This window comes from Hemitrygon akajei, chromosome 18, assembly GCF_048418815.1.
Source record: "Hemitrygon akajei chromosome 18, sHemAka1.3, whole genome shotgun sequence".
NCBI lineage: Eukaryota > Metazoa > Chordata > Chondrichthyes > Myliobatiformes > Dasyatidae > Hemitrygon > Hemitrygon akajei.
In genome coordinates, this window is record NC_133141.1 from 2,457,369 (window position 1) to 2,472,466 (window position 15,098).

Genomic DNA, 15,098 nt, shown 5'->3' on the forward strand with positions numbered 1-15,098 from the left:
CTATTCTTTATACGCACAACGCTCTTTAAATGTTGTAGCAAAGGAGCATGTATCTTTCTGAGGGTTCAATCCCAAAGATGCGGCTGCACAACTGACAGTTAGTTGTTTATACGTTAATCAGCTACTGTAAAATGTTATGTACCTGACCCTGACACACCTAGATAACAAAGTCAGAATGCTGTTTCTGGATTTAAGTTCTGCATTCAACACTGTTGTCCCACAGACCTTGGTGAACAGACTCCTACTCCTCAGTCTAAACTGGGTTTGGACTTCCTAACCAGCAGACCTCAGACAGTCAGGATGTACGACCACTCTGAACAGCCACTCCCTCGGATGCTACCGGAGGCAAATGCAGAAATTGCCGTGGCCCTAGCAGAGATATTTAAAATATCCTTAGCGACAGGAGAGGTACCAGAGGATTGGAGGATAGCCAAAGTTGTTCCATTGTTTAAAAAAGGCTCTAAACAAAAACCAGGAAATTTTAGGCAAGTGAGCCTGACATCATTAGTAGGAATGTTATTGGAAGTTATTCTAAGGGACCAGATATATTTTTATTTGGATAGACATGAACTGATTAAGGATAGTCAGCATGGCTTTGTGAATGGTAAATCATGTCTGACCAATCTTTTGGTGTTTTTCGAGGAAGTTACCAGTAAAGTGGATGAAGGCAAGGCAGTGGATGTTGTCTACATGGGCTTTAGTAAGGCATTTGACAAGGTCCCACATGGGGAGCTTGTCAAGAAGGTTCAGTTGCTTGGCATTCAGGATGAGGTAGTAAATTGGATTAGACATTGGCATTGTGGGAGAAGCCAGAGAGGGGTTATAGAGGGTTGCCTCTCTGACTGGAGGCCTGTGACTAGTGGTGTGCTGCAGGGATCAGTGCTGGGTCCTTTGTTGTTTGCCATCTATATCAATGATCTGGATGATAATGTGGCTAACTGGATCAACGAATTTACAAATGACACAAAGATTGAGGGTGTAGTGGGCAGTGAAGAAGACTACCATGGCTTGCAGAGGGATCTGCATCAGTTGGAAAAATGGCAGATGGAATTTAACACAGACAAATACAAGGTTTTGTACTTCGGTAGGACCAACCAGGGTCAGTCTTACAGAGTGAACAGTAGCGCACTGAGGAGTGTGGTAGAACAAAGGGATCTGGGAATACAGGTACAGAACTTACTGAAAGTGGCGTCAATGTAAGGTTGTAAAGAAAGCTTTTGCCACATTGGTCTTCATAACTCAATGTATTGAGTACAGGAGATGGGATATCATGTTGCAGATGTATAAGACATTGATGAAGCCTGATTTGGAGTACTGTGTGCAGTTTTGATCCCCTACCTACAGGAAAGATGGAAACAAGGTCAAAAGAGTGCAGAGAAGATTTACAATGATGTTGCTGGCTCTAGAGGATCTGAGTTTATAAGGGAAGATTGAATAGGTTAGGACTGTATTCTTTATACATAGAAGATTGAAAGGAGAATTCATTGAGGTCTACAAAATTATGAAGGGTGTAGATAAATAGAGTAAATGCAAGCAGGCTTTTTCCACTGAGGTTGGGTGGGGCTACAATCAAAGGTCATGGGTTAACGGTGAAAGGTGAAAACTTTAAGGGGAACATGAGGGGAAACATCATCACTCCGAGGGACTTGAGAGTGTGGAATGAGCTGCCAGCAGAAGTGGTCCATACAAGCTCGATTTCAATGTTTAAAAGAAGTTTGGATAAGTACATGGATAGTAAGGATATGGCAGGCTATGGTCCTGGTGAAAGTTGTTGGCATTAGGCAGTTTAAATAGTTTCATCATGGACTAGATGGGCCAAAGGTCCTATTTCTGTGCTGTACTTCTGTATGATACTTCCCTTCCCATCATCCTCAACATAGCTGCCCCCAGAGCTGTGTGCTGAGTTCATTGGTGTACACTCTGCTCACACACGACTGCACATCCAAACACCTGAGTAATTACATTGTCAAGTTCGCTGATGACACGATAATGGTGGGGCTCATCACCAACAACAATCAGACGGCCTACAGAGAGGAAGTGGAAGAGCTTGAGCCCTGGTGTCAGACAAATAATATTGGACAACAAAGGTTTTGCTTCCTGAATACTTTTTGTGTATCTTATGGATTTTGGGTGGCTGATCATGAAAATCACCATGACATTTCCCTTTCACACACCATTTTTTTTGAAATTCCTATATTTGTTATTCATGTCAATTAAAATGTTGCCCACAATGTAAGCTGAAGTATTCGATCTTGTCCGGGCATGCCTATGCATGTTTAGGCAGAGCGGATGCTGCATGGCAGGACAGGTTTTAGAAAGACTATAACATAACACAAACACCATTCTATGGATTGCATTTACAAGTATATCAGTTTACAATCACATTGATGCATATGCTCCACATGTACAGCGTATTGTGTGTACTCATTATAATAAAGTAATTGCATTTTCAGGAGTACTTCTGTATACACTTCAATCTCAAAGACAGAGCATGACCCCTCTTATTATGAAAGCCTATGAGCTCTACTTTGGGTGTAAAATTGGTGGCCAAGACAATGCCTGCATCCTCATATTTGTTGCGCAAATTGTGTTGTCGATCTTAGAGCTTGGCTTAGAGGTATTCAGAAGTCAATGCTGTTTGCTGTCCCAATTATATGGCAAGAGCAGAAGGATTATGTGACAGACTGCTACTTCTGTCTGACCAGTGTGTGTATTATCTCTGCTAAAAACAAGAAATCTATTGAATACCCCAATCTTCCTTCAGTGTGAAAACTTGTGCCACATGACGGTAGTCTTCCAGTACCGAAGCCACCAGAGACACGGAGTCTTGAGGAGATAGAAGAAGATGCCTTGATGCATGAACCAGGAATGGAAAATGACTCTGATACTGATACAGATTTTGAACTCTTTATGTCCAGTGAGCCTCAAGCGATAACTTAATCTGAGTTAAGTCACCCAGTCAGAGACTAGAATTTGCCAAAGGCAAAAACAGAATTACTGGGTTCAAGACTGGAAGGATGGAATCTGCTGTCACCGGGCACAAAAGTTTCCGTGAAGGAATATTTAAGACAGATGTCTCCCAGAATAACTGATGCCAAGATTAAGGAAAGCATTTTTGTTGGTCCACAAATCAAACAGATCACCAATGACAGGCAATTTGAAGAACTTCTAGTGGGACCGGAGAAAATTGCATGGAAGGCATTCAAAGATGTTGTTGAAAATTTTCTTGGCAACTACAGAGCACCGAACTACATGCAGCTGGTTGACAACATGCTTCAAGTATACAAAACCATGAAGTGCAACTAAAGATTTACTTTCTGCATTCCCATTTAGACTTCTTCACTGCAAATCTTGGCACTGACAGTGACGAGCGCGGTGAAAGATTTCACCAGGACTAATCAAAATAGGACATACATGGTAAATGGTAGGGCAATGAGGAATGCAGTAGAACAGAGTGATCTAGGAATAATGGTGCATAGTTCCCTGAAGGTGGAATCTCATGTGGATAGGGTGGTGAAGAAAGCTTTTGGTATGCTGGCCTTTATAAATCAGAGCACTGAGTATAGGAGTTGGGATGTAATGTTAAAATTGTACAAGGCATTGGTGAGGCCAAATTTGGAGTATTGTGTACAGTTCTGGTCACCGAATTATAGGAAAGATGTCAGCAAAATAGATAAAGTACAGAGGAGATTTACTAGAATGTTACCTGGGTTTCAGCATCTAAGTTACAGAGAAAGGTTGAACAAGTTAGGTCTTTATTCTTTGGAGCATAGAAGGTTGAGGGGGGACTTGATAGAGGTATTTAAAATTATGAGGGGGATAAATAGAGTTGACGTGGATAGGCTTTTTCTATTGAGAGTAGGGGAGATTCAAACAAGAGGACGTGAGTTGAGAGTTATGGGGCAAAAGTTTAGGGGTAACAGGAGGGGGAACTTCTTTACTCAGAGAGTGGTAGCTGTGTGGAATGAGCTTCCAGTAGAAGTGGTAGAGGCAGGTTCAATTTTGTCATTTAAAAAAAAAATTGGATAGGTATATGGGCAGGAAAGGACTGGAGGGTTATGGACTGAGTGCAGGTCAGTGAGACTAGGTGAGAGTAAGCGTTTGGCATGGACTAGGAGGACCAAGATGGCCTGTTTCCGTGCTGTAATTGTTATATGGTTATCTGGACACTGTGGTCATGGAGAAACGGTATCAGGGCAACTGGAATCCATCAATGCTGGCTGATTATTGTTGGACACTTATACGAGAAGCCTCAGACACTGAGTACAAATGAAAATCATCAACAAAACATTTTTAGCTTAGTTGAACTATTAGAAAACATCAGCACTGTTATGCAATTGAACAGATTATATTCAATAAAAGTTAATCTCTTGTTTCGCCAAATTCCTACATGATACAAGTAGTCTGAAATTATATTAGTGTTCAGCTTCAAGTGGTCCATCATAACCATGAATCAATTCTGAGGAAGCAACACCTTTGAAAAAATTGTTTTTCCAATGTAATCTCTTCTTCAATGTCAAACAAACCAAAGGAGATTGTTATTGTCTTCAGGAGAACTCACACCACCACACTCTTCTTTACATTTGGTCCAAAGTCTATTGTCAGTCTTTTGAGATCCTGTGCACACTCCCAATTTGGCACCTTAGAACACAGAACATGGAACAGTGTAGCACAGAATCAAACCCACAGACCCTGCTGAACAGACTCCTACTCCTCAGTCTAAACACACCACTGTTTAACTGGGTGTAGGACTTCCTAAGCAACAGACCTCAAATAGTCAGGATGTACAAGTGCTCCTTCCCCATCATCTTCCACACAGGTGCCTCGCAGCCCACTACTGTACACTCTACTCACATGGCTGCATGGTCAAACACCCTAGTAATTCCATTGCAAAGTTTGCTGATAACACGACAGTGATGGGGCTTATCATCAACAACTATGAGATGCCCTACAAAGAGGAGGTGGAAGAGCTCAAGGCCTGTTGCCAGGCAAATAATCTCTTCCTCAATGTCATTGAAAAGTAGAAAACCTACAGCACAACACAGGCCCTTTGGCTCACAAAGTTGTGCTGAACATGTCCTTACCGTAGAAATTACCTAGGGTTACCCATAGCCCTCTATTTTTCTAAGCTCCATTTACCTATCCAGGAGTCTCTTAAGAGACCCTATCGTATCCACCTCCACCACCATCACTGGCAGTCCATTCCACGCACTCACCACTCTCTGCATTTAAAAAAAAACTTACCCCTGACATCTCCGCTGTACCTACTTCCAAGCAACTTAAAGCTGTGCCCTCTCGTGCTAGCCATTTCAGCCCTGGGATAAAGCCTCTGACTATCCACACGATCAATGTCTTTCATCATCTTATCTTGTATATGTCAATGAGACAAAGGGGATGATTATTGTCTTCAGGAGAACTTGCACCACTCACACCTCTGTTTACATTGGGAGCAAAGCAGTGGAAACTTCGAACAGTTTTAAACTCACACAACTTCTCATGATCCCATGAGCACATTCTACACAATGAAGAAAACTCACCAATGCCTCTACTTTCTGAGGAGGCTAAAAAGAGCTGGCCAATGCACATCTATACTTGCGTCAGATGTACAGTAGAGAGCGTCTTAACAAGCTGCATCACAGCATGGTACAGAAATTGCACTGCAGTGGACAGGAAGCCTCTACAAAGGGTAGTAAAAACTGCCCAACATATTACCGGCACCCACTTACCCCCCATCAAGGACATAATATATCCAGAAAGGTGTTGGAAAAAGGCCAGTAACATCACAAAGAATCCCAGCTACCCTGCTCATGGACTGCTTGTCCCACTCTCATCAGGGCGGAGGCTACGTAGCATCCACGCCAGGACCGCCAGGCTCAAAAATAGTTACTTTCTCCAAGCAGTAAGGCTGATCAACACCTCCACCCACTATTCCACCCCTCCACACCCCCAACCACCACTACTTTATCATCTCCTGTCAGTCACCTTACGTACAGACACTTGTGTGCCTACCATCACTTTATGGACAGACAACCAATCTGTGTATAAGCTAACTCATGTATTTATATTTATTGTGTTCCTTATCTTATTGTGTTTTTTTGTTCTGCATTGGATCCGGAGTAACAATTCACTTGTTGTCCATAACACTTGTGTACTGGAGCACAACACAGAGCTTACATCGCTGGAGCTCAAGAAAGGCAGCTACGATCTGTGCAAAGTCATCAAGGCAGCGAAACGAGAATACAGGGATAAGGTCCAGACACAACTCTCCGTCAATAACTCACGCAGCTTATGGCAAAGTCTGCACACCATCACAGATTTCAAAGTGAAACGCAGTGGAGTTTCCAACATCGCTGCCTCCCTCCCAGATTAGCTGAATTTTTTTGTGGTTGGTTTGATGTCACCAACACTGAGCTGCGGAAGTGACCGGCAGCTTTGGTTATCTCTGAGGCTGAAGTATGCAGGTGTTTCCAAGGAGTGGACAGTCGCAAGGCTGTGGGACCAAATGGCATCCCAGGGCAGGTACTCAGGATGTGTGCGGCACAACTAACAGGTGTGTTTACAGACGTTTTTAATCTCTCCCTCTCCCAGTGTAGAGTGCCCTCCTGCTTCAAAACATCCACCATTGTCCCTGTTCCTAAAAAGACCAAGGTAACATGTCTGAACAACTGGCGACCTGTCATACTCACCTCAATAATAAGCAAATGCTTTGAGAGGCTGGTCAAGGATTATATCTGCAGCTTGCTACCACCCACACTGGACCCCTACAATTCACCTACCGACACAACTGATCGACAGATGACGCATTAACCACAGCTCTACACACCTTCCTTACACATGCAGAGAAGAAGGGTGCTTATGTAAGAATGCTGTTCTTTGACTACAGTATTCAATATCATAATTCCATCCAGGCTCGACAAGAAGCTCAGAGACCTCAGCCTTCACCCTGCCTTGTACAGCTGGATCCTGGACTTCCTGTCAGATCGCCAGCAGGTGGTAAGAATGGGCTCCCTCACCTCTGCCCCTCAGACCCTCAACACAGGTGCCCCTCAGGGCTGTGTACTAAGCCCCCTCCTTTACTCTCTGTATACCCATGACTGTGTCGCCACCCACAGCTCCAATCTGCTAATTAAATTTGCTGACAATACTACACTGATTGGCCTGATCTCAAACAATAACGAGGCAGCCTACAGAGAAGAAGTCATCACTCTGACACAGTGGTGTCAAGAAAACAACCTCTCCCTCAATGTCACAAAAACAAAGGAGCTGGTTTGGACTACAGGAGGAATGGAGAAAGGCTGTTCCCTGTTGACATCAATGGAACTGAGGTTGAGAGGGTGAACAGCTTTAAGTTCCTCGGCATCCACATCACCAAGGATATTATGTGATCTGTACATTTCTGTGTGGTGAAGAAGGAACAACAGTGCCTCTTTCACCTCAGGCAGTTGAGGAAGTTTGGTATGGATCCTCAAATTACAGAGACAGATGTGTAAAAAGGGCCCATAGGATCAATGGGGACCCGAGTCACCCCAATCACAAACTGTTCCAGCTGCTACCATCTGGGAAACATTACCACAGCATAAAAGCCAGGACCTACAGGCTCCGGGACAGTTTCTTCCACCAGGCCATCAGACTGATGTACTCACACAGATTTGCATGTATTTTGATGTTACATTGACTGTTCTATTTATTATAAATTATTATAAATTACTATGATTGCACATTGCACATTTAGATGGAGACGTAACGTAAAGATTTTTACTCCTCATGTATGTGAAGGATGTAAGAAATAAAGTTAATTCAATTCAATACTGGAAATGAATTTTGAATTATGAATATACTGTCTCCATATTCCCATTATCTTCCCTCCAGATTGTTCCTCTCGTCTACACACAATTTCATTTGTTCATTATGTGCTGTGTCGTATGACCATAATTGTTCTTGGGAAATTTTTCTAGAGAAGTGGTTTGCCATTGCCTTCTTCTGGGCAATGTCTTTACGAGACTGGTGACCCAGCTATTATCAATACTCTTCAGAGATCAGTGGTCACATAACCAGGACTTGTGATATGCATCAGCTGCTCAGCAATTTCCAGGAGCTAATAAACTTCCCAACCTGCAGATTTTTGGAATGTAACAGGCAACTGCAACCAACTGAAGAGACCCATGTAAATATAGGGAGACCATGCAAACTCCACACAGAAGGCACTGGAAGGTAGGGTTAAAGCCACATCTCTGCAGCTGTGTGTGAGTAGGTCTGCTTGTAGTATCACAGTTCAAAAAAGAAAGCCTGGATGCACTTTTAAGGATAAGAATATAAAGGATAGGAATAGACAGCAAAAATGTGAGATGAATAAAGTTGATAAGTTATGGAGTGACTGTCCAGAATGGAGACAGGTCTTTCAGCCCATCACATTTATGCTAACCATTGTACTCGTCCCATTTGACTGCATTTGGTCTGTAATCTTCTATACTTTGGCAATTCAAGTGCAAGTCTAGATGCTTCTTAAATGTTGCAAGATTTCTTTCCTCCAGCAGTGCATTTCAGATTCGAGTCACTCCCCTTGTGACAAAAAGTTAAGAGGAGTCCGGAGTAGAACAAGCCAATATCACCCAGTTTTTGGGCTGCATGGTCTGGTATGCTGCAAGATTACTGCTGGTTTCAACTTTTCATACTGATGTAATGAATAAATATTGCTTTTTTAAATTAGCAAACCACAATCTCTGACCAATCTCATTTGTTTTTTTTTAATTTACTACTTTTTATATTAAAATAATACATTTTATTAGCCTGATGGCCCAGTCTGTAGTCTCCATGGGATTTTTCGTTCTGGAACTAATGTTGAATTCCTTTTGGATTCAAACAAGTGTATTGTTGGAAAGATCAGCACTGCTCCTCCCTCCACCATTGTCATACTTAACAATTTAAGGCATGTACCGGTAAATACAGGGACTAATGTGACATTGCAACAAAAATAGTCTGTACAAAAAGATTTAGCCAAGGTAAAGTGACATTTGGGAATGGTTGTCAGGAGCTGAGTCCCTTTTACACTGGTTCTCTCCATAAGTAAGATGAGATGACATTTTTTAAGTTAATTTATTACCTCTGGAGTCAGCTCTAAAGAATAAAGTTTGGAATAGAATCTGCCATCTTTTTAAGTATTCTTCAGTGTTGGAAAAGCTTTTCTGATTGGTATGATAGGTGTAAGAAATCTACCATTTACTGAAAGGCCTGGATAGTGTAGAAGTAGAGAGGATGTTTTCATTGGTAGGAGAGTTTAATATCTGAGGGCAAGCCTCAGAATAAACGGATATGCCTTTAAAATTGAGATGAGGAGAAAATTCTTCAGCCAAAGGTTGGTGAATCTGTGGAATTTGTTGCCACAGACAGCTGTGGAGGCCAAATCATTGGGTGTATTGTATTTATGGCAGAGACAGACAAATTCTTGATTGGTAAGGAGCTAAGAATTACAGGGAGAAGGAGGGAGAATTGGGTTGAGAAAAAATAGTGTGTGATGAAATGGTGGAGCAGACTCAATGGGCAGATTGGCCTAAATTTGCTCTTATGTCTTATCTATAACTGCCCTAGAAAGACATTTAAGAATAGCAGACTGCAAAACTTGCTGCCTATATCAGAATGGATTTTGCAATTTAAACTCTTTCACTTCACATTAGGGTCACGATGAAGGGAAGTGCATATGGCTGGTGAATGACAATTAATCAGATAAGGTATGATTATAGCATTACTAGAATTCCCTTTGACTGTTGTGGGGAACTCAGGTGACCTCTTAAACTGTTAAGGTATTTCTGCAACAGTTAACAATGATAGACCCCTACAGTTCAGTCAAGTTTCATCTGTTTCCAGCAGGTCTCAATGGGATAACATGTTCCCATGTGTTTCTATTGTAAAAGATAAACACAACCCCACTCATTCCAAAGGGTTTTCAATCAGTCACACTACTTTTCTCATGTCACCATTGGCGGACTTCCAACTAAAGATCTGAATCTCTGATAATGCAATTGCATCCTGTCACAAAACATTTAAAATAACACCATAGAAAATAAAGCGGTTTTGAGATCTTTTGAGGTCAATAAACATTATTAAATATTTAACTCAATATCTATGAAATATTGAGATATTATATCTACTATCCCACAACAACATATGTATTTTCCACCATATTTTGTAAAAATACTAACTGGGAAGTTTCAGTGGCATCAGAATTCTTCTTGTAACTCTATGCAAGCAGTCTGATGATGTGAAACCTGGAGCATTGTTTGACTTTGGAGGTATCCCAGCTATGTGTGACTCAAGTGTTTATTTATGAAACAAGTGCTTGCATTTATGTTATGCCTTTGATCTAAGTACAAACATCTCAAGATGATTCACATGAGGTGTATCTGACAAAGTCTGACACCATACAAATTCAAATCGACAAGGTGAAAGTTAGATTTCAAGGAACTATTTAAACTCAGGGAAAAAGGTGGAGAGGCAGAGAGAGCTAAGGTTGTGGCTGTGGTGGGGTGGAGGAACTAGTGTCAGGGAGTATTTCAGCTGGGTTTGATTAAAAGGTTTGAAGAGAATGGCCAGGAAATTCTATTGATCAGCACATTTTTTTGACTACACGAAGAATGTTATCAAAACCACAAATCCAGAATGTGCTACATGGCTGAACCATTCCTACTGCTTGTTCTACCAAACCTTATCCTATCGCCTTTATGGACCAAATCACCCACTGCATGGTTTAAGTGTGTTTGACCCTAATCATTAGCTATCTTCTACCTATTAACCTCATTTGTGGTTCTGAAAATTTGCCTTGCTGAGTCCATCTACCTTAACTATGAGTTGGAGCAGTCCCACACCAGCAAATTTGTTAACTAAATCCCAGGAAACTTGAGGTGAATCCCCTAGGCAAATGAATCCTAGGAAATGCCTGGAGTTGATCAGGAAGTCAACACCATTGTTTTCAACCCATCCCTGAACTCCCAAAGATTCAGCAGTTTAATACACTGAGACCAATAAGTGTCTGTATTGGGAATACAATCTTCGTCTGGATAATGGCAAAGATGCTATAGAAAGGAAAATAGTCCAGGGTCCCTACTATTGTTTCCCATGCGAATGCCAGTTGGAATCGTGAATACCTAACTGTTGATGGGGACAGGGCTGAGCTGCATTCATAGAGTCATGGAGTCACAAAGCGGCACTACAGCACAGAAACAGACCATTCTGCCCATCTAGTCCATGCCGACCTGTTTCTCTGTCCAGTCCCATCTTCCTGCACCTGGAACATAGCCCTCTATACCTCTCTCTTCCATGTACCTATCCAAACCTCTCTTAAACATTGCAAATGAACCTGCATCCAGTCATCTCATGATTAGACAGAATGTAAACATTTCTAAATCTTAAGAAGATGGTGGTGATATGACCTAAATTGGACCAAGATTTACAGATCCCAGGTCCTTCTGTTTTACAGAAAGAAATTCTGATATTGCCAGTTCCACCACTCCTGTATGGCCTGGAGAGACACATGGAGATACTTGGTGCTGGTAAGGTTGATGTATGGCAATTTTCTCAGACTAGTAGATTGCCAAGGGAAATGAGAAGAAAAAGATTTTAGTAACAAACTGAAAAAAATGGCAAGATTCCCCATACAGATAAAAAACAAACACCTTTAAGACATGTTAAAAGATGATTCTCATATACTGTACATTGCAATTACTGAACCTTTAAAATGTAAAGATTGAAATTGCTTGAAAGATGGAAAGTAAACCATCAAATGTTGTTTATGCACAAGCAGGCTTTGAAAGAAAGGGAGATTTAAATTTCAAATCTGGGCTTTCAACTTTAGTTTAGGTCTTTGAGAAAGAAACTATTCAGAAACAGAACTCTGACCTTCATATATTAAATAGATAAAATATTTTAAGAATATGAATATATAATAGTTATACAGAGCTGGGTGCAGGACTCTGATAGATGGGAGCCTGACAGTGCGACCAACCATAATGTTATTTCACTTTATACTCGTAGCTTGGGCTAAAATCAGAATTAGATCCCATTATTATAAATCAGCCTTTCAGGATGACTTTAATTATTAACACTGGATTCATAATTTGTATTTAAATTAATGTTATCAATTTTGTGACCATCACTTACAGCATTAACAGGCTGATGGTTGCTGTACATCATCTGTAGAATGAGTCGCAATTCAGTAAAAGAGACATTTATCTACAAAAGAACAGCTGAGGGGAGGAAATTGAAATGTTCGTCCGATCAGCATTTTCATTTCCAAATTTTGCCACTGTTTTTCTTTCTTCTGTCTGTCACATCCACTAACTGATGGGAGTGTTTCTCTTACCCTTGAAACATGTTTCAGTGTGATAACCAGTTCACACGACCTGGCTCTGAACAGTGGCTCTTGCACAACTGGGTAGCAAATTAATTCAGATTAGCCAGTGAGCAGTCCCTTTCCTAGTCCGTTGGATGTGCCTCAGTCCCATGAGCAATAGCAAATCTCAGTAGTTCAAAAGATGAGGTTGGTCAATGGATTTGAGATTAGTCACAAACAGTATGAAATTAGATTTTCAACATCAAGAGAGCTAGAAATATGTCCATTAATATTCAGTACATTTCAAATGCAATCTAACTTTGCAGTCTAATTGTGTGGGGCCAGAGCTACAAACTCAGCTTGAAATTATTCACTTTCTTATTGGTACAAACTATGCTTCCCTGGAAAGGAGGTGGAAGATGGGGGAAAATCTGTATTAAATTTAGTTCTGCTTCTCTCTACTACAATTGTAAAGTTACGTATTCTCATATTTCCAAGGCCATTAGGGCCATCAAGCCAGTACCAGCGCACAGAGCAATCCCATTCATGTACTAAGATGTTATATAACCATTTATCCCCTTATTCCCATTAATTCCAACACCCAGTGATACTAAGGGAAATTTATATCGCCCAATTAACCTGCCAAAATGCATGTCTTTAGGATGTGGAAGGAACCCAGAGATCTAGGACAAATGACAATGTGCAAACTCCATAAAACAGCACCCCAAGGTTAGCATTGAACCCAGATTGCTAGAAATCTGAGTCAGCACCAGGTATGCCACTGTGCCACCGATGATCAGCATTATTCACAGATAACAAGGGCCTTCTGGTACCTTACTCTGGCGTCTAATCTTTCTGTCTTTGCCCAAAAAATGGAGAAAATGTTTGGCTTTCTCACCCATCTGCTGATGTAGAAGAGCAGATTTCCATTTATAATAGAGGCATGATAAACTACAACTTATTGAGAACTCCAGAGGATCAGAAGAGTTTTTTTTTACAGAGAATAAAAACATTAAATGGTTAAGGAAATTGCAATAATACTGATCAAATTGACCTACAGGAAACCAAAATAATTGGCTTGGTACCCATCATTCGATGTTGGCAGATATTAAACCATAAGACGTAGGAGCAGATTTAGGCCACTCAGCCCATTGAGTCTGCTCCACCATTCCATCATGGCTGATTTATTATCCCTCTCAACCCCATTCTCCTGCCTTTTCCCTGTAACCATTGATGCCCCGACTCATCAAGAAACTATCAATCTCCGCTTTAAATATACCCAATGACTTGGACTCTACAGCTGTCTGTGGCAATGAATTCCACAGATTCACCTCTCTCTGGCTAAAAAAAATCCTTCTCACCTCTGTTCTAAATGGACATCCTTCTATTTTGAGGCTGTGCCATCTGTTCCTGGACTTCCCCACTATAGGAAACATCCTCTCTACATCATTCCACTCATTCCAGGCCTTTCAATATTCGATTGGTTTCAATAAGATTTCACCTTATTCTAAACTCCAGTGAGTACAGGCCCAGAGAACATCAAACGCTCCTCATACTGTATGTTAACTCTTTCATTTCCGTAATCATTCTTCTGAACCTCCTCTAGGCCCTCTCCAATGACTGCTCTGCTTAAACCTAACTTCTTTTTATTGGACCTTGCCAAGTGCCTAATTATGCACATCCAATGTCTCCTCAGGGACCGTGGTGCACAAAATAGCCTGACTGCCCATGCTCGTTTCTTTTAAACTATCTCTTCCGGAACACAACCCAACATCTCTTTGGGAACTGTGGTTCACAAAATGTCCTGACTGCCCCGTTTGATTCTTTTGAACTCTCTCTCCTGCTACGCAATCCAACGTCTCCTTGGAAACTGTTGCATGCTGAATGTTGTCAGTTTGCAAGCAAGAATGGGAAAAAAAATGCTTGCCAACTTTGTCAAATATTGACGTCAAATTGCAGGGGAACCAGTATGTTATCCTTACCTCTAATCCAGGAAGTAACAATAAGCGCCGAGTCGAGACCGCAGTGCAGAGTCAAATTTGCACTATCAGATGTGCTATCATCTACTGAGACATGAAAAGGTTTATCGTGTTATGTAGCCAAGGAGTTTGATTTTGTAATGCTACTCAGTCTTGGACTAAATGGTGGAGAATGGACATGTGAAACGTGATAATAAGATCATAAGACATAGGAGCAGAATTTGGCCATTTGGCCCATCAAGTCTGTTCCACCATACAATCAGAGCTGATCCTTTTCACCCCCTCCTCAGCCTCACTCCCTGGTCTTCTATGCCATGGCCAATCAAGAAGCTATCAATCTCTGCCCTAAATAGATCCAACTATGTGGCTTTCACAGCTGCCTGTGGTTACAAATTCCACAAATGTACCACAATCTGGCTAAAGAAATTTCTCCACGTCTCTGTCTTAAATAGACACCTCTCTATTCTGAGTCTGTGCCTTCTTGTCCTAGACTCCCCCACCACGGGAAACATCTTTTCCACATCTACTCAGTCTTGGCCTTTCAACATTCAAAAGGTTTCAATGAGATCTCCTTTATCCTTCTGAATTCCAGCGAGTACAGACCTAGAGCCATCAAATGTCCCTCATATTATAACCCTTTCATTCCTGGATTCATCCTTGTGACCCTCCTCTGAGCCCCGCCAATGCCAGCACAACTTTTCTAAGATGAGGAGTCCAAAACTGTTCACAATACTCAAGGTGAGGCCTCACCAGTGCCTTACAAAGCCTCAGCATCACATCCCTGCTCTTGTATTCTA